Below are 20,340 nucleotides of genomic sequence, written 5' to 3' on the forward strand. Positions count from 1 at the left end.
GGAGAGAGAGCACGTCTTCAAGGGGACTCGCCTGGCTCTGGGCGGGCCTAGGAGACGCCGTGTTCAACCAACTGCTGCCTCACCTGCACCAGCGCATTTGCCGCGGAGAGTGGACGTTTCACGCCGCGCTTCAGCCGCTCGCTCTCTCGCCGCTCCGCTCCTCGCTCACACACCCGCCACCTCATTCGCCGGACCTCCACCTTCGCCACGGCACAGCGGCTACGCCTCCCACCTCGACCTCATCGCAAAAATCTAGATAGTAAAACTTGAAAAGTGCAGCACAAAATAGAAGCCCAGAACATTCAGTGATGCTCTTGCTGTTGTAGAAAAACATGTTTAATACTTGCCTGAATGTTTTTGGATACAATAGCATCTGCCAGCCCTGGTTAAACTCTTATTGCAGCAATAGGATTTCAACCCACATGTGTGAGGAGCCTGGAGTCTTAACCCAGATCCTTAGACCACACAATCTAACACCTTACAATGCGGTGGACTTGAAGCACACTTGAGTAGCCACTAACCAGTCAGTGTTGACACTGTGAATAAAAATATAGGAAACACCTGCACATTGTAAATGACTTTTGCAAAAGAATTTCTTTTATTCATGTATTAATCGCATTATTATAAAAACAAACAATATCCTGCTCACTCTTCTGTTAATCTTCTTCTCCACTGATGCCTTACAAAAGCCGAAGCTATTGTTGCCTATCTGTACTTCAACATCATTAGTGAAAGGTCAAAATGACTGACCATGAGAGACGTGAGACCGTCTCTGGAAGGCTCTGATTCTTCTATTGAAGTTGGACTTGAAGTGGATTGGACTTGAGAGTTTTATTTCTTGAACATCTGTAAATTGTATTCAACAGATATTAACTGAAATGGAACTAGGGCTAGAACGTAGTCTCATGTAACACACACTCGTGTTACATTTGTACCACAAGGTAACCAAGTAAGTTATTACAAAGATATTCCTATTTACAACGATGGGCTAGGGAAAGGTAGAAATGAGAGTATTTAAAAAGAAGTATCAAAAGTTAACCCTGTATTCCTGAGAATTCTTTTAGAATGTTTCGAATTCACAAGAGCTATTTTAGGATTTTTGAGAGTTCTATTAGAATGTTCCAGATTCCTGAGAATCCTTTTAGGATGTTCCAAATTCCTCCAAATAATTCTCAATGACACATTGCAACACCAAGTTTTATTATAGTCACACATTGCAATAGAGTTTTCTGGGTAATTGACCAAGTCTGGTGGCATTACCTCCAAAGCTTATAGAAGTTTCTGCTAACAGCAGCTACATTGTCAGGAACAGCACCTACCAACAGATATCCTCAACAGCTCACCTCACTATCATAACCGAGCAATATTATTGTCAAATGTTGATGTTATTCACCTACAAAAACTCCTGGCTGTCCGTTGCTGTCATGGGGTGCGGAGGGTTAAATAGCAGCGCACATCTGAAAATAGCTTAACATACTCATGGTCCCTTTGTGGTTGTATAATACCTTGGTGCCACTGGATTTCAGCATGTCTCTCACACTCATACTGGTAACAGATGGTATCTCAGGATGTTTGAGGGAAGCATTCACACACAAAGGACCCAGAGTGGGGGGAGGAGTCTTTTGTCTCCTTCTCCACTGTAAGAGGTGGCAAGGGAGTGTGAAACTTTCTTTGGGGGTGGGGGTACCAAAGGTGTGAAAACAGCAGCTTTAGTTCCTGTAAGAGGTATGTAACTGAAGGCCATGCTAGACTCAGTTAGGGACTCTGCCCATCGTCTGATGGGAAGAAGGAAGGAATGATGGTGAAGGAATGATGCATTCCTTCACCAAGCTTGGCTTCTGTTCTTGTTATTATTAAAGAATGTTAGCTACCACTGACCGCTTGTCTGGAGGCTTTATTGAATGGAAAACTTGCACAACACCTAACATCACCCTGGTTTGGAAGAATTGCTCTTGATGAGATTCCTGCTTGACTGTACTTGACAGACATTCTGTAACAGATTTGAGTTCCACTGCAGCCCTTACAATTTATTGGTAGGGGATGGAAGAAACACGAAAAGAACCTGAAGACTATGGCAGCAGTGGGATTCGAACCCACGCCTCCGAAGAGACTGGAGCCTAAATCCAGCACCTTAGACCGCTCGGTCATGCTACCATTGCGAGTGAGGACCTCATCGCAAAAATCTAGACAGTAAAACTTGAAAAAGTGCAGCACAAAATAGGAGCTCAGAACATTCAGTGATGCTCTTACTGTTGTAGAAAAACACGTTTAATACTTTTTGGACACAAAAACATCTGCCTGTCCTGGTTAAAACCTGTTCATCAACCCTGATTAACAATGGGCTCTTGGCTCAGTTTCATCATTGTCCATATGCAACTTGTCATAAGCACTGATCAACAGGCAGGATCACCATTCACAGAGAGTCAAGGAACGGTTGCAATCACAGCATTGTAAGATGGCGAAAGACGTACCCTTAATGCACCCACCCTTGTTTCAAAGAAGCTCATTTGATTTTCACATAAACAGCCACCTTGACTCGCCGCTCATAATTGCAGGCCTGCTTGTGTACATCCTCATCACTGAAGACTGTACAGTCCCGATCTGAACCGTTATGCCATGTGCTTAGCCTTACCTGATGTTTGCCTTCAGCCAACAACTTTGCCCTATGTAATCCATCGTGGGATTAACACAAATGTAGCGAGCGAAAGCCACCGAGTAACCGCTAAGGGCCTCTATACTACTTGTGCAAACTTTCAGGCCCAAAGCTCTCACAGGAACGAGCCCAGAATAAACAGGACAAGAGGGTCAATATCAGTCAGATATGTTAAAATTTATTATTTTAAAAGAACACAAAGGGTTTGCAAAAGGCCTAAAACATCAAAATGGTAAAAGGTCACTAACGACCACAAGATAGTGTTATTGGTGCAACCTGCCAGCAATGCAACTATCACCTGAGGGCTTGCTCTCCCTTGGCGGTCCCAGATGCTCGTTGCTTTAAAAGAAACAAATCCACCCCAAATAAATACGAGCCCAACAGAACACTTATCGCATGCACTAAGTGCTAGTTCAGGCAATAATCGGTGGCACTAAAAATCACTCTTAATAAAAAACCTATTCACTGCAAATCCACACAGAGCACCTCTAAAGATCCTAATTCCCCTAAGGTAAGAGCCCCACTCAGGGATTGCACAATGCCCGACTAATATTGCACCAGCCCAGTAGAAATAAAAACAAACCCGGCATAAAAAAACAGTTTTAAAAGGTGACCCTACCAAAACCAAAAACACAACAACAAGGAGAAGGAGGTAAAAAACAGCGACAAATTCACATGTGCAGCCTGCCCTGCAGGAGGCAATACAATATAAATTAGATTATAGTGCATCAATATACTTTTTTTTTTAATGTCAAATATATTAAGTTAACATACCTCCAGCAGACAACTGTGTTTGCTGCACTCCTGGCTTATCTTGGCTTATCTTGTGGAAATCACTACTAAAACAAAATACAATAAACATCAAATACATTTCAACAAATTTAAAAAAAAAAAAAAAAAAAAAAAAAAAAAAACACTAAAAGAAAAACAGCCTGTACCTCGAACCTCTGCTGTAGAGGTTTACAACAACTGTTTGTGTAGCAGACAATTAAAACTTCTCAGGCTCTTCACCTACTCACACAACCATTGTTCACAGCCGCTCGTCAGTGGAAATGAAGAGCACCTGCTGTTACTTCCTCTTTTATACCTTCCATTGGGTCCCCTGGGTCCTAAAGACTTCCCATTACAATTGCCCCCGTTTTAAAAGGTCACCGTCCCGGTGACCACTTACTGCCAGGGCCTAAATAAATTTTGGGGCAAATCATTATGGACAAGAGAGCTCTGTGAATCGCTAGTGAGAACAGCAGTAGTCTGATTTACTGACCGTGGGAGATTAAAGGGGTTAGAATGCTTTCCTGCTGTACTTCTTTTAGGCCGCCCCTGAACTCTTCCCGAGTCCTGCTCTAAAACATTCTCCCTATTATCAATCCCACTTTCCTCTGGCTGTTCTGGAACTATGGATACAGGGTTCAAGTTGCTCGAGCCTATGCTACTAGTTTCACTAACAAGCTCGGGAACACATACCGAGGGTGGCTGATCTTTGGGTGGGTTTGGAACAAGGGCGAGTACAACTCCACCAGCCTCACTGTCATCATCTGGTGTATCTGATGTTGACTGCCGGGGTGACTCACCTACCAGCCCTGGGTCAGAGAGAGGATATTCGTCTGGAGCAGGTGCTACAATACCTGAAGGTATTACTCTCAACTCGGCCCGATTTAAGTTCTTGTCTGGACCTGAACGATCTCTAGGGCGTATTTTGTAAACCCTGCCTTCTTTGTCCATACTCTGCACAACAACATACACCATAGGATCCCAGGCATCGTGGATCTTATGGCGGCCTAAAGGATGACTTTTCCGATAAACCAGAGTACCTGGGGAGAGAAGGGAAGTAACTGTGGGCTGAAAATGTTTATTTCTCCTCTCTGCAGCTTGTTGGAGTTGTTCTTTCGCATGCACATAAACTGAACTTAGACGTTGTTTATGCTCCTCTACCCACTCCTGCGCAGATCTAGACATTGGTTCCGACTGGGAAGCCCCCAGTAAGAAGTCAACGGGCAACTGGGGCTTCTGACCAAACATAAGCTCATAAGGTGAAAAACCGGTGGACTGATGTTCTGTGGTATTGTAAGCATACAATACCTGTGGCAAGTATTGCGGCCACTTTCTTTTCTTATCAGGAGGGAGCGTACGCAACAGATCATGGAGTGTTCTGTTAAATCTCTCGCATTGTCCATTGCCCTCAGGATGATATGGTGTGGTCCTGCTTTTGTCTATGCCGTACAGGTGACACAGACGTTTCAGCAAGTCTCCCTCAAAGCTCTTTCCCTGATCACTATGGATACGCTTAGGGACCCCATAGATATAAAACCATTTTTCAGTTAATACCCGTGCCACTGTACTTGCCCGTTGATCTACTGTAGGGTATGCTTGAGAGAACTTTGAAAACACGTCAGTGACCACAAGTACATTCTCACGCCCATCACTAGACTTGTCCAAAACACTGAAATCAATGGCAATGACTGCCAGGGGTTTAGAAGCCACCAAACCCCCCCTGAATGTGCGAACTTTTGGTTTTACAGCCTTTGCCAAGACACAACGATCGCACTCCTGACAATATTTCTCAATGTCACGTGCCATAAAGGGCCAAAAACACCTTTCTCTCACCAGGCTGGTAGTGCGTCCAATGCCTTGATGCCCATGATCATCATGTAAACTTCTCAGGACCTCTGTTTGCAAGCACTGGGGTAGCAACAGTTGAAACAAAACTTGGCCATTACCAGGTGTCTGAACTTGACGATACAAGACACCTTCCTTCAACTTGATTCTGGGCCACTGTTGCACCAACTTTTTCACTCCCTTACTTACATTACCCATTTCCTGCTTGGTAGGCAGCCTCCCTCTTTCCCAATACTGTGAAAAAGGGCCAATTACCGGGTCAGCAGCTTGAAGGGATATTAGATCAGCTTTAGGTCGGGATGGAAATGCACCTATGGCTCTACACGTAGCGGCAACAGCATTTCCCAGTTGACCTACATCTGTCTGATCTTGCACTTCCTGTGGAACCTTCAACCCTGGAAGCAGGCCAGATGGACTCTGTGGATGCAGTTGCCGTGACAATGCATCAGCGTTGCGATTGCTGGGACCTGGCCTATATTTAATCTCAAAGTTGAACACAGCTAGTTCTGAGGCCCATCGCTGCTCTACGGCTCCCAATTTAGCAGTTTGCAAATAGCTAAGGGGATTGTTATCTGTGAACACGACAAACTTATTTCCCAACAAATATTCAGGGAATTTTTGAGTGACAGCCCATTTTAGTGCCAAGAATTCCAACTTTCTAGAGCTATAATTGGACATATTCCTTTCACTAGGTCGCAGGCCCCGGCTAGCAAAAGCAACTGGCCGCCTCTTTCCTTCTTGCTCCTGAGATAAAACTGCCCCTAACCCTGCCTGACTAGCATCTATCTCAAGGACAAAAGGTTTAGCAAAATCTGCATATGCCAATACTGGGGCACTAACCAGCAGCCTTTTTAGTGTTTGGAATGCATTCTCACATTCCTCACTCCAAAGGTGACACATTGCCCCACTGGCACCACTTCTACGTTTCTTCTTGGTACCTCCCAGCTCGCCCACCAGCCGGTGGAGCGGGGCAGCATACTTGGCAAAACCTTCAACAAAACGCCGATAATATGAGGCAAATCCCAAAAATGACTGTAGCTCTGTACAAGTAGTCGGTCGTGCCCACTCAGCCACTGCACTAATCTTAGAAGGGTCGGTCGCCACCCCAGAAGCCGATATCACATGCCCGAGGTATTGAACCTCTGGCTGGAAAAAGTGACACTTCTCCAGCTTCAACTTTAGATTGTGTTCTTTGAGCCGCGTTAAGACCAAGTCAAGACGCTCCAGATGCTGCTCAAAGGAGGATGAAAACACAACAATATCATCCAGGTACAATAAAAGGGACTGGAAACTTTGATCCCCAAAAATCCGCTCCATTAGCCTCTGAAAGGTGCTAGGGGCATTACAAAGCCCAAATGGCATTCGATTGAATTCGAACAGACCAAAAGGGGTACAGAAAGCAGTCTTGGCTTTGTCCTTCTCGGCCACTGGTACTTGATTATACCCACTTGCAAGGTCCAATGTAGAGAACCACTGTGCTCCCGTCAGGGCATCTAATGACTCCTCAATACGGGGTAATGGATAAGCATCTTTCCGTGTCTTGGCATTAAGCAAACGGTAATCAACACACAGCCTAATCTCTCCATTTTTCTTGAAAACCACCACAATTGGGGAAGAATAAGGGCTACTGCTTAGATGCACTACCCCCCGATCCAACAAATCTTTAATATGGGCTTTCACTTGTTCATACTGAGAGGGTGGGAGCCTGCGATACCGCTGTCGCACTGGGGCATCATCCATTAAAGGGATCTCATGTTCCACCAATGTGGTACATCCTAAATCTCCCTCCCCATAGCTGAAAACTGAACAATACTTCTGCAAAAGTGACACTCCTTGTTGTGACTGTTCATTGGACAAGTTAGGCCATGAGAGCTCGGAAAAATCAAGGTGCGGATGCACCTGTACAGTCACTTCGTGCATCGTTATCTGCAACGTGGGATCATCAGACTCTGCAGTAATGACAGAGTCCCCAGATGATGGAGGGTCAACCAGATGCAATTCACCTAGTTGTGTACAGGGCGGTAACCAAACATCCTCAATTCCCACATTAACCACCGGAATGTCAACAACACCCTGTTCAACAGAAAGGAGGGCCGGAGAAACCAAGATGCCCCCTGGCAGGGGATTACCTGTCGCTATGGGCTCCAGGAGCACTGATGGAAGGTTAATGTTAGCAGCAGAGGGGCAGCTAGTACGTATCCATTTCAACGAACCAGCAGGGACACAAACAGCTCGACCGTGGACTTTTGCTTTACCTAAATACCCGGATGTATTCAAAGCCTCAATGCGCTGACACTTGTGAAGTGTCTCTCTCCACGTCTTACTGGCATTTTCAAGGGCAGGAGATTCAAACAGACGAGGGCCAAACTGCTCAAAGAGTAGGTGGTAACAACGGCTAATGATATTCATCCCCAAGAGGCCAGGCACACTCTGTGGCTGCTGAACGCTCCCATCTAGAGGGTCCTCCACCACCAACACGCCCATTTTTGTCAGGGTGCCACCAAAAACAGTCACATCAAGCTCCATGTAGCCTATATAGGGGATTTTCAACCCATTAGCTGCCCTGAGGCGTAACCATTGGCATTTCTTTAAGTGCCCCACCCCCTGCGACCTGAAGTGCTTCTCAAAGAAACTCTCTCGAATAGTGGTGACCATGGACCCAGTATCCAAAAGACAGGGAACTATAACACCCCCCATTTCTATTTCCACCACTGGACAATTCCCAATTAGTCGAGAGGGATCTTCCATAACAACTTCAGCTGAGCCTATAAACCCTGTTCCTGATGCCTGGCTCTCTGCACCAGAGGGACCTAGTTTCCCGATGGCTGAGACTCAGGGCCTTGTTCCACAACCTGACTTTGTACATGTGCATCAGCATGAGACCCACCACTATTCTTTATAGCTGGATGTTTTACCCTACAGAACCTGGCAATATGACCAGCCCTACCACACCGATGGCAAATTGGCTTTCCATCTGCCTGGAAACGAAAAGGCCTAGTTGTGGGAGGGGTCAGGGGTAGTTCAGTCTGAGACGGCTGTGAAAATTGGACAGACATTTGCTTCATGAGCGTATCCAATTGAACCTGTTGTTTACGAAGGCACTCTTTTATCTGTAGAATGTCATCATTAGGCCCAAGGGTGACTGCATGCATCTCTGCATTAACTCCCTCTACTACCTGACAGTTCGTATCACAAGAATAGGCTCGGGACCTAGTTTTCCCTCCCTGCCTACCTACATCAGCCCACTTAAGGGCGATACTGCGTAGGGCAAGAAAGGACATGTCTGGTGTTTGAAGGACCCGCTGTTTCAGCTCTCTGCGCAGCATATCATCATGGACATGTTCAGTAAACTGGTCCCTTAGCAATATATCAGAATTTGGAATACCACCTGGTGTCTTACAGATTACAGTGTCCATTAAAGATTTAAGGGCATGAGAGTAATCTCGCAGAGATTCCCCTTCTCGCTGGGTGCGCTGGAAGAACTGTAGCTGGGCAGCTACATATGACTGAGTGCAGCTATAGTGCTCGACCAAAATATCAAAGATCTTGTCAGGAGTGTCTCTGCTGATACTCGAATGAAAACAGACCTCAGATTTAGCACTGCCATCAAGATGGTCCATCACAAACATCACTTGTGCTGCTCTTGACATAGGACGAATCTCCAGGCATCTACGTACTTCTTCAACCCACTGGTCAACAGTTAACAAGTCCACTGACAATTTACCAGTAAACCTTGGGCATTTACGCTCCCGAGGTGCATAAACGTAACACACATTTGTAGCTTCATTTATTGGGTTGATATTTGATGGCACAGTAGATGGACCTGGCACTGGATCTGGCACTGGACCAGTCCCAGGAGAACGTTCCTGTAATTGGTCTCTCAACTGTTCATTTGCTGCTTTTAGCTGTTGCAGCTGCTCCAAGAGGGCCTGTACGTCGTCCATAGGGTCGGCGAAGGAGGTTTATTATCCCCGCAGCAGCCCAAGCGTTGGCTTCCCCTCCGTAGAAGATGTCACTGTTTTTCCTCCTCTCCTCTAACACTCTTACTAAAATAAACAGGGCCACACTAAAATAAAAACCAAACACCGTAACTGATATGACCTGGATCCTGTCGACAACGCCAAATAATGTAGCGAGCGAAAGCCACCGAGTAACCGCTAAGGGCCTCTATACTACTTGTGCAAACTTTCAGGCCCAAAGCTCTCACAGGAACGAGCCCAGAATAAACAGGACAAGAGGGTCAATATCAGTCAGATATGTTAAAATTTATTATTTTAAAAGAACACAAAGGGTTTGCAAAAGGCCTAAAACATCAAAATGGTAAAAGGTCACTAACGACCACAAGATAGTGTTATTGGTGCAACCTGCCAGCAATGCAACTATCACCTGAGGGCTTGCTCTCCCTTGGCGGTCCCAGATGCTCGTTGCTTTAAAAGAAACAAATCCACCCCAAATAAATACGAGCCCAACAGAACACTTATCGCATGCACTAAGTGCTAGTTCAGGCAATAATCGGTGGCACTAAAAATCACTCTTAATAAAAAACCTATTCACTGCAAATCCACACAGAGCACCTCTAAAGATCCTAATTCCCCTAAGGTAAGAGCCCCACTCAGGGATTGCACAATGCCCGACTAATATTGCACCAGCCCAGTAGAAATAAAAACAAACCCGGCATAAAAAAACAGTTTTAAAAGGTGACCCTACCAAAACCAAAAACACAACAACAAGGAGAAGGAGGAAAAAAACAGCGACAAATTCACATGTGCAGCCTGCCCTGCAGGAGGCAATACAATATAAATTAGATTATAGTGCATCAATATACTTTTTTTTTAATGTCAAATATATTAAGTTAACATACCTCCAGCAGACAACTGTGTTTGCTGCACACCTGGCTTATCTTGGCTTATCTTGTGGAAATCACTACTAAAACAAAATACAATAAACATCAAATACATTTCAACAAATTTAAAAAAAAAAAAAAAACACTAAAAGAAAAACAGCCTGTACCTCGAACCTCTGCTGTAGAGGTTTACAACAACTGTTTGTGTAGCAGACAATTAAAACTTCTCAGGCTCTTCACCTACTCACACAACCATTGTTCACAGCCGCTCGTCAGTGGAAATGAAGAGCACCTGCTGTTACTTCCTCTTTTATACCCTCCATTGGGTCCCCTGGGTCCTAAAGACTTCCCATTACACAAAGAACACATTGGCTTGTGGGCACATTAAAGACATGTTCCCATACCGGGAGTTGAACCCGGGTCGCCTGGGTGAAAACCAGGAATCCTAACCGCTAGACCATATGGGATTGGTTTGGTAATGCGCCACTGTCGTGCTCATGCTGCTGGGTTAGAACCAGGCATTCTAGCCGCTAGACCATATGGGACTGCTCCACTGTCATGAAATCAAGGATACTCTTGTCACTCTGCAGCCTTGGTGAGACCAACATAGCAGCACCTTAATCAATTCTCCAGCAGTTGCAGGTTCTGCTCAAAAGCACATTACAAGGGAGTGGACTGGACTTGAAGCACACTTGAGTGGCATGTGGGAAAGTCCACTAACTAGTCAGTGATGAGACCATGAACAAAAAGACATGAAAAACATGCAAGTTGTAAATGACTTTACAGCACATGCCTAATGTGGTTTGGAAGAATTGCTCCTGATGGGTTTCCTGCATGTTTGGACTTGACAGAGATTCTATAACAGATTTGATTTCCACTGCAGCCCTTACAATTTATTGGTAAGGCATGGAAGAAACAAAACTTTGCCGCTAGAACACTATGGCAGCAGTGGGATTCGAACCCACGCCTCCGAAGAGACTGGAGCCTTAATCCAGCACCTTAGACCGCTCGGTCATGCTACCAATGCGAGTAAGGACCTCATCGCAAAAATCTAGATAGTAAAACTTGAAAAGTGCAGCACAAAATAGAAGCCCAGAACATTCAGTGATGCTCTTGCTGTTGTAGAAAAACATGTTTAATACTTGCCTGAATGTTTTTGGATACAATAGCATCTGCCTGCCCTGGTTAAACTCTTATTGCAGCAATAGGATTTCAACCCACATGTGTGAGGAGCCTGGAGTCTTAACCCAGATCCTTAGACCACACAATCTAACACCTTACAATGCGGTGGACTTGAAGCACACTTGAGTAGCCACTAACCAGTCAGTGTTGACACTGTGAATAAAAATATATGAAACACCTGCACATTGTAAATGACTTTTGCAAAAGAATTTCTTTTATTCATGTATTAATCGCATTATTATAAAAACAAACAATATCCTGCTCACTCTTCTGTTAATCTTCTTCTCCACTGATGCCTTACAAAAGCCGAAGCTATTGTTGCCTATCTGTACTTCAACATCATTAGTGAAAGGTCAAAATGACTGACCATGAGAGAAGTGAGACCGTCTCTGGAAGGCTCTGATTCTTCTATTGAAGTTGGACTTGAAGTGGATTGGACTTGAGAGTTTTATTTCTTGAACATCTGTAAATTGTATTCAACAGATATTAACTGAAATGGAACTAGGGCAAGAGCATAGTCTCATGTAACACACACTCGTGTTACATTTGTACCACAAGGTAACCAAGTAAGTTATTACAAAGATATTCCTATTTACAACGATGGGCTAGGGAAAGGTAGAAATGAGAGTATTTAAAAAGAAGTATCAAAAGTTAACCCTGTATTCCTGAGAATTCTTTTAGAATGTTTCGAATTCACAAGAGCTATTTTAGGATTTTTGAGAGTTCTATTAGAATGTTCCAGATTCCTGAGAATCCTTTTAGGATGTTCCAAATTCCTCCAAATAATTCTCAATGACACATTGCAACACCAAGTTTTATTATAGTCACACATTGCAATAGAGTTTTCTGGGTAATTGACCAAGTCTGGTGGCATTACCTCCAAAGCTTATAGAAGTTTCTGCTAACAGCAGCTACATTGTCAGGAACAGCACCTACCAACAGATATCCTCAACAGCTCACCTCACTATCATAACCGAGCAATATTATTGTCAAATGTTGATGTTATTCACCTACAAAAACTCCTGGCTGTCCATTGCTGTCATGGGGTGCGGAGGGTTAAATAGCAGCGCACATCTGAAAATAGCTTAACATACTCATGGTCCCTTTGTGGTTGTATAATACCTTGGTGCCACTGGATTTCAGCATGTCTCTCACACTCATACTGGTAACAGATGGTATCTCAGGATGTTTGAGGGAAGCATTCACACATAAAGGACCCAGAGTGGGGGGAGGAGTCTTTTGTCTCCTTCTCCACTGTAAGAGGTGGCAAGGGAGTGTGAAACTTTCTTTGGGGGTGGGGGTACCAAAGGTGTGAAAACAGCTGTGTACTGCCTTTAGTTCCTGTAAGAGGTATGTAACTGAAGGCCATGCTAGACTCAGTTAGGGACTCTGCCCATCGTCTGCCCCGCAATGATGCATTCCTTCACCAAGCTTGGCTTCTGTTCTTGTTATTATTAAAGAATGTTAGCTACCACTGACCGCTTGTCTGGAGGCTTTATTGAATGGAAAACTTGCACAACACCTAACATCACCCTGGTTTGGAAGAATTGCTCTTGATGAGATTCCTGCTTGATTGTACTTGACAGACATTCTGTAACAGATTTGAGTTCCACTGCAGCCCTTACAATTTATTGGTAGGGGATGGAAGAAACACGAAAAGAACCTGAAGACTATGGCAGCAGTGGGATTCGAACCCACGCCTCCGAAGAGACTGGAGCCTAAATCCAGCACCTTAGACCGCTCGGTCATGCTACCATTGCGAGTGAGGACCTCATCGCAAAAATCTAGACAGTAAAACTTGAAAAAGAGCAGCACAAAATAGGAGCTCAGAACATTCAGTGATGCTCTTACTGTTGTAGAAAAACATGTTTAATACTTTTTGGACACAAAAACATCTGCCTGTCCTGGTTAAAACCTGTTCATCAACCCTGATTAACAATGGGCTCTTGGCTCAGTTTCATCATTGTCCATATGCAACTTGTCATAAGCACTGATCAACAGGCAGGATCACCATTCACAGAGAGTCAAGGAACCGTTGCAATCACAGCATTGTAAGATGGCAAAAGACGTACCCTTAATGCACCCACCCTTGTTTCAAAGAAGCTCATTTGATTTTCACATAAACAGCCACCTTGACTCGCCGCTCATAATTGCAGGCCTGCTTGTGTACATCCTCATCACTGAAGACTGTACAGTCCTGATCTGAACCGTTATGCCATGTGCTTAGCCTTACCTGATGTTTGCCTTCAGCCAACAACTTTGCCCTATGTAATCCATCGTGGGATTAACACAAAGAACACATTGGCTTGTGGGCACATTAAAGACATGTTCCCATACCGGGAGTTGAACCCGGGTCGCCTGGGTGAAAACCAGGAATCCTAACCGCTAGACCATATGGGATTGGTTTGGTAATGCGCCACTGTCGTGCTCATGCTGCTGGGTTAGAACCAGGCATTCTAGCCGCTAGACCATATGGGACTGCTCCACTGTCATGAAATCAAGGATACTCTTGTCACTCTGCAGCCTTGGTGAGACCAACATAGCAGCACCTTAATCAATTCTCCAGCAGTTGCAGGTTCTGCTCAAAAGCACATTACAAGGGAGTGGACTGGACTTGAAGCACACTTGAGTGGCATGTGGGAAAGTCCACTAACTAGTCAGTGATGAGACCATGAACAAAAAGACATGAAAAACATGCAAGTTGTAAATGACTTTACAGCACATGCCTAATGTGGTTTGGAAGAATTGCTCCTGATGGGTTTCCTGCATGTTTGGACTTGACAGAGATTCTATCACAGATTTGATTTCCACTGCAGCCCTTACAATTTATTGGTAAGGCATGGAAGAAACAAAACTTTGCCGCTAGAACACTATGGCAGCAGTGGGATTCGAACCCACGCCTCCGAAGAGACTGGAGCCTTAATCCAGCACCTTAGACCGCTCGGTCATGCTACCAATGCGAGTAAGGACCTCATCGCAAAAATCTAGATAGTAAAACTTGAAAAGTGCAGCACAAAATAGAAGCCCAGAACATTCAGTGATGCTCTTGCTGTTGTAGAAAAACATGTTTAATACTTGCCTGAATGTTTTTGGATACAATAGCATCTGCCTGCCCTGGTTAAACTCTTATTGCAGCAATAGGATTTCAACCCACATGTGTGAGGAGCCTGGAGTCTTAACCCAGATCCTTAGACCACACAATCTAACACCTTACAATGCGGTGGACTTGAAGCACACTTGAGTAGCCACTAACCAGTCAGTGTTGACACTGTGAATAAAAATATATGAAACACCTGCACATTGTAAATGACTTTTGCAAAAGAATTTCTTTTATTCATGTATTAATCGCATTATTATAAAAACAAACAATATCCTGCTCACTCTTCTGTTAATCTTCTTCTCCACTGATGCCTTACAAAAGCCGAAGCTATTGTTGCCTATCTGTACTTCAACATCATTAGTGAAAGGTCAAAATGACTGACCATGAGAGAAGTGAGACCGTCTCTGGAAGGCTCTGATTCTTCTATTGAAGTTGGACTTGAAGTGGATTGGACTTGAGAGTTTTATTTCTTGAACATCTGTAAATTGTATTCAACAGATATTAACTGAAATGGAACTAGGGCAAGAGCATAGTCTCATGTAACACACACTCGTGTTACATTTGTACCACAAGGTAACCAAGTAAGTTATTACAAAGATATTCCTATTTACAACGATGGGCTAGGGAAAGGTAGAAATGAGAGTATTTAAAAAGAAGTATCAAAAGTTAACCCTGTATTCCTGAGAATTCTTTTAGAATGTTTCGAATTCACAAGAGCTATTTTAGGATTTTTGAGAGTTCTATTAGAATGTTCCAGATTCCTGAGAATCCTTTTAGGATGTTCCAAATTCCTCCAAATAATTCTCAATGACACATTGCAACACCAAGTTTTATTATAGTCACACATTGCAATAGAGTTTTCTGGGTAATTGACCAAGTCTGGTGGCATTACCTCCAAAGCTTATAGAAGTTTCTGCTAACAGCAGCTACATTGTCAGGAACAGCACCTACCAACAGATATCCTCAACAGCTCACCTCACTATCATAACCGAGCAATATTATTGTCAAATGTTGATGTTATTCACCTACAAAAACTCCTGGCTGTCCATTGCTGTCATGGGGTGCGGAGGGTTAAATAGCAGCGCACATCTGAAAATAGCTTAACATACTCATGGTCCCTTTGTGGTTGTATAATACCTTGGTGCCACTGGATTTCAGGATGTCTCTCACACTCATACTGGTAACAGATGGTATCTCAGGATGTTTGAGGGAAGCATTCACACATAAAGGACCCAGAGTGGGGGGAGGAGTCTTTTGTCTCCTTCTCCACTGTAAGAGGTGGCAAGGGAGTGTGAAACTTTCTTTGGGGGTGGGGGTACCAAAGGTGTGAAAACAGCTGTGTACTGCCTTTAGTTCCTGTAAGAGGTATGTAACTGAAGGCCATGCTAGACTCAGTTAGGGACTCTGCCCATCGTCTGCCCCGCAATGATGCATTCCTTCACCAAGCTTGGCTTCTGTTCTTGTTATTATTAAAGAATGTTAGCTACCACTGACCGCTTGTCTGGAGGCTTTATTGAATGGAAAACTTGCACAACACCTAACATCACCCTGGTTTGGAAGAATTGCTCTTGATGAGATTCCTGCTTGATTGTACTTGACAGACATTCTGTAACAGATTTGAGTTCCACTGCAGCCCTTACAATTTATTGGTAGGGGATGGAAGAAACACGAAAAGAACCTGAAGACTATGGCAGCAGTGGGATTCGAACCCACGCCTCCGAAGAGACTGGAGCCTAAATCCAGCACCTTAGACCGCTCGGTCATGCTACCATTGCGAGTGAGGACCTCATCGCAAAAATCTAGACAGTAAAACTTGAAAAAGAGCAGCACAAAATAGGAGCTCAGAACATTCAGTGATGCTCTTACTGTTGTAGAAAAACATGTTTAATACTTTTTGGACACAAAAACATCTGCCTGTCCTGGTTAAAACCTGTTCATCAACCCTGATTAACAATGGGCTCTTGGCTCAGTTTCATCATTGTCCATATGCAACTTGTCATAAGCACTGATCAACAGGCAGGATCACCATTCACAGAGAGTCAAGGAACCGTTGCAATCACAGCATTGTAAGATGGCAAAAGACGTACCCTTAATGCACCCACCCTTGTTTCAAAGAAGCTCATTTGATTTTCACATAAACAGCCACCTTGACTCGCCGCTCATAATTGCAGGCCTGCTTGTGTACATCCTCATCACTGAAGACTGTACAGTCCTGATCTGAACCGTTATGCCATGTGCTTAGCCTTACCTGATGTTTGCCTTCAGCCAACAACTTTGCCCTATGTAATCCATCGTGGGATTAACACAAAGAACACATTGGCTTGTGGGCACATTAAAGACATGTTCCCATACCGGGAGTTGAACCCGGGTCGCCTGGGTGAAAACCAGGAATCCTAACCGCTAGACCATATGGGATTGGTTTGGTAATGCGCCACTGTCGTGCTCATGCTGCTGGGTTAGAACCAGGCATTCTAGCCGCTAGACCATATGGGACTGCTCCACTGTCATGAAATCAAGGATACTCTTGTCACTCTGCAGCCTTGGTGAGACCAACATAGCAGCACCTTAATCAATTCTCCAGCAGTTGCAGGTTCTGCTCAAAAGCACATTACAAGGGAGTGGACTGGACTTGAAGCACACTTGAGTGGCATGTGGGAAAGTCCACTAACTAGTCAGTGATGAGACCATGAACAAAAAGACATGAAAAACATGCAAGTTGTAAATGACTTTACAGCACATGCCTAATGTGGTTTGGAAGAATTGCTCCTGATGGGTTTCCTGCATGTTTGGACTTGACAGAGATTCTATCACAGATTTGATTTCCACTGCAGCCCTTACAATTTATTGGTAAGGCATGGAAGAAACAAAACTTTGCCGCTAGAACACTATGGCAGCAGTGGGATTCGAACCCACGCCTCCGAAGAGACTGGAGCCTTAATCCAGCACCTTAGACCGCTCGGTCATGCTACCAATGCGAGTAAGGACCTCATCGCAAAAATCTAGATAGTAAAACTTGAAAAGTGCAGCACAAAATAGAAGCCCAGAACATTCAGTGATGCTCTTGCTGTTGTAGAAAAACATGTTTAATACTTGCCTGAATGTTTTTGGATACAATAGCATCTGCCTGCCCTGGTTAAACTCTTATTGCAGCAATAGGATTTCAACCCACATGTGTGAGGAGCCTGGAGTCTTAACCCAGATCCTTAGACCACACAATCTAACACCTTACAATGCGGTGGACTTGAAGCACACTTGAGTAGCCACTAACCAGTCAGTGTTGACACTGTGAATAAAAATATATGAAACACCTGCACATTGTAAATGACTTTTGCAAAAGAATTTCTTTTATTCATGTATTAATCGCATTATTATAAAAACAAACAATATCCTGCTCACTCTTCTGTTAATCTTCTTCTCCACTGATGCCTTACAAAAGCCGAAGCTATTGTTGCCTATCTGTACTTCAACATCATTAGTGAAAGGTCAAAATGACTGACCATGAGAGAAGTGAGACCGTCTCTGGAAGGCTCTGATTCTTCTATTGAAGTTGGACTTGAAGTGGATTGGACTTGAGAGTTTTATTTCTTGAACATCTGTAAATTGTATTCAACAGATATTAACTGAAATGGAACTAGGGCAAGAGCATAGTCTCATGTAACACACACTCGTGTTACATTTGTACCACAAGGTAACCAAGTAAGTTATTACAAAGATATTCCTATTTACAACGATGGGCTAGGGAAAGGTAGAAATGAGAGTATTTAAAAAGAAGTATCAAAAGTTAACCCTGTATTCCTGAGAATTCTTTTAGAATGTTTCGAATTCACAAGAGCTATTTTAGGATTTTTGAGAGTTCTATTAGAATGTTCCAGATTCCTGAGAATCCTTTTAGGATGTTCCAAATTCCTCCAAATAATTCTCAATGACACATTGCAACACCAAGTTTTATTATAGTCACACATTGCAATAGAGTTTTCTGGGTAATTGACCAAGTCTGGTGGCATTACCTCCAAAGCTTATAGAAGTTTCTGCTAACAGCAGCTACATTGTCAGGAACAGCACCTACCAACAGATATCCTCAACAGCTCACCTCACTATCATAACCGAGCAATATTATTGTCAAATGTTGATGTTATTCACCTACAAAAACTCCTGGCTGTCCATTGCTGTCATGGGGTGCGGAGGGTTAAATAGCAGCGCACATCTGAAAATAGCTTAACATACTCATGGTCCCTTTGTGGTTGTATAATACCTTGGTGCCACTGGATTTCAGGATGTCTCTCACACTCATACTGGTAACAGATGGTATCTCAGGATGTTTGAGGGAAGCATTCACACATAAAGGACCCAGAGTGGGGGGAGGAGTCTTTTGTCTCCTTCTCCACTGTAAGAGGTGGCAAGGGAGTGTGAAACTTTCTTTGGGGGTGGGGGTACCAAAGGTGTGAAAACAGCTGTGTACTGCCTTTAGTTCCTGTAAGAGGTATGTAACTGAAGGCCATGCTAGACTCAGTTAGGGACTCTGCCCATCGTCTGCCCCGCAATGATGCATTCCTTCACCAAGCTTGGCTTCTGTTCTTGTTATTATTAAAGAATGTTAGCTACCACTGACCGCTTGTCTGGAGGCTTTATTGAATGGAAAACTTGCACAACACCTAACATCACCCTGGTTTGGAAGAATTGCTCTTGATGAGATTCCTGCTTGATTGTACTTGACAGACATTCTGTAACAGATTTGAGTTCCACTGCAGCCCTTACAATTTATTGGTAGGGGATGGAAGAAACACGAAAAGAACCTGAAGACTATGGCAGCAGTGGGATTCGAACCCACGCCTCCGAAGAGACTGGAGCCTAAATCCAGCACCTTAGACCGCTCGGTCATGCTACCATTGCGAGTGAGGACCTCATCGCAAAAATCTAGACAGTAAAACTTGAAAAAGAGCAGCACAAAATAGGAGCTCAGAACATTCAGTGATGCTCTTACTGTTGTAGAAAAACATGTTTAATACTTTTTGGACACAAAAACATCTGCCTGTCCTGGTTAAAACCTGTTCATCAACCCTGATTAACAATGGGCTCTTGGCTCAGTTTCATCATTGTCCATATGCAACTTGTCATAAGCACTGATCAACAGGCAGGATCACCATTCACAGAGAGTCAAGGAACCGTTGCAATCACAGCATTGTAAGATGGCAAAAGACGTACCCTTAATGCACCCACCCTTGTTTCAAAGAAGCTCATTTGATTTTCACATAAACAGCCACCTTGACTCGCCGCTCATAATTGCAGGCCTGCTTGTGTACATCCTCATCACTGAAGACTGTACAGTCCTGATCTGAACCGTTATGCCATGTGCTTAGCCTTACCTGATGTTTGCCTTCAGCCAACAACTTTGCCCTATGTAATCCATCGTGGGATTAACACAAAGAACACATTGGCTTGTGGGCACATTAAAGACATGTTCCCATACCGGGAGTTGAACCCGGGTCGCCTGGGTGAAAACCAGGAATCCTAACCGCTAGACCATATGGGATTGGTTTGGTAATGCGCCACTGTCGTGCTCATGCTGCTGGGTTAGAACCAGGCATTCTAGCCGCTAGACCATATGGGACTGCTCCACTGTCATGAAATCAAGGATACTCTTGTCACTCTGCAGCCTTGGTGAGACCAACATAGCAGCACCTTAATCAATTCTCCAGCAGTTGCAGGTTCTGCTCAAAAGCACATTACAAGGGAGTGGACTGGACTTGAAGCACACTTGAGTGGCATGTGGGAAAGTCCACTAACTAGTCAGTGATGAGACCATGAACAAAAAGACATGAAAAACATGCAAGTTGTAAATGACTTTACAGCACATGCCTAATGTGGTTTGGAAGAATTGCTCCTGATGGGTTTCCTGCATGTTTGGACTTGACAGAGATTCTATAACAGATTTGATTTCCACTGCAG

The 20,340-nt window shown here is 44.0% G+C and overlaps 11 non-coding genes across 11 annotated transcripts; all 11 read right to left on the minus strand.

Annotated features, from left to right (window-relative positions):
- Positions 1–2,072: 2,072 nt before the first annotated feature.
- trnal-uag (transfer RNA leucine (anticodon UAG)) lies at positions 2,073–2,154 on the minus strand. The gene has a single exon. It is a non-coding gene; the product is annotated as a tRNA-Leu (tRNA).
- An 8,353-nt stretch (positions 2,155–10,507) lies between these two features.
- Positions 10,508–10,579, minus strand: trnae-uuc (transfer RNA glutamic acid (anticodon UUC)). The gene has a single exon. It is a non-coding gene; the product is annotated as a tRNA-Glu (tRNA).
- A 473-nt stretch (positions 10,580–11,052) lies between these two features.
- On the minus strand, positions 11,053–11,134 carry trnal-aag (transfer RNA leucine (anticodon AAG)). The gene has a single exon. It is a non-coding gene; the product is annotated as a tRNA-Leu (tRNA).
- A 1,833-nt stretch (positions 11,135–12,967) lies between these two features.
- On the minus strand, positions 12,968–13,049 carry trnal-uag (transfer RNA leucine (anticodon UAG)). The gene has a single exon. It is a non-coding gene; the product is annotated as a tRNA-Leu (tRNA).
- A 573-nt stretch (positions 13,050–13,622) lies between these two features.
- Positions 13,623–13,694, minus strand: trnae-uuc (transfer RNA glutamic acid (anticodon UUC)). Its single transcript has one exon. It is a non-coding gene; the product is annotated as a tRNA-Glu (tRNA).
- A 473-nt stretch (positions 13,695–14,167) lies between these two features.
- On the minus strand, positions 14,168–14,249 carry trnal-aag (transfer RNA leucine (anticodon AAG)). The gene has a single exon. It is a non-coding gene; the product is annotated as a tRNA-Leu (tRNA).
- Positions 14,250–16,082: 1,833 nt separating this feature from the next.
- On the minus strand, positions 16,083–16,164 carry trnal-uag (transfer RNA leucine (anticodon UAG)). Its single transcript has one exon. It is a non-coding gene; the product is annotated as a tRNA-Leu (tRNA).
- A 573-nt stretch (positions 16,165–16,737) lies between these two features.
- trnae-uuc (transfer RNA glutamic acid (anticodon UUC)) lies at positions 16,738–16,809 on the minus strand. Its single transcript has one exon. It is a non-coding gene; the product is annotated as a tRNA-Glu (tRNA).
- Positions 16,810–17,282: 473 nt separating this feature from the next.
- trnal-aag (transfer RNA leucine (anticodon AAG)) lies at positions 17,283–17,364 on the minus strand. The gene has a single exon. It is a non-coding gene; the product is annotated as a tRNA-Leu (tRNA).
- A 1,833-nt stretch (positions 17,365–19,197) lies between these two features.
- trnal-uag (transfer RNA leucine (anticodon UAG)) lies at positions 19,198–19,279 on the minus strand. Its single transcript has one exon. It is a non-coding gene; the product is annotated as a tRNA-Leu (tRNA).
- Positions 19,280–19,852: 573 nt separating this feature from the next.
- Positions 19,853–19,924, minus strand: trnae-uuc (transfer RNA glutamic acid (anticodon UUC)). Its single transcript has one exon. It is a non-coding gene; the product is annotated as a tRNA-Glu (tRNA).
- Between the last annotated feature and the right edge of the window lie 416 nt (positions 19,925–20,340).

This window comes from Mchenga conophoros, linkage group LG3, assembly GCF_057382185.1.
Source record: "Mchenga conophoros isolate Kocher_MC1m ecotype Shallow Benthic linkage group LG3, M_conophoros_male_GT1.1, whole genome shotgun sequence".
Classification (NCBI taxonomy): Eukaryota; Metazoa; Chordata; class Actinopteri; order Cichliformes; family Cichlidae; genus Mchenga; species Mchenga conophoros.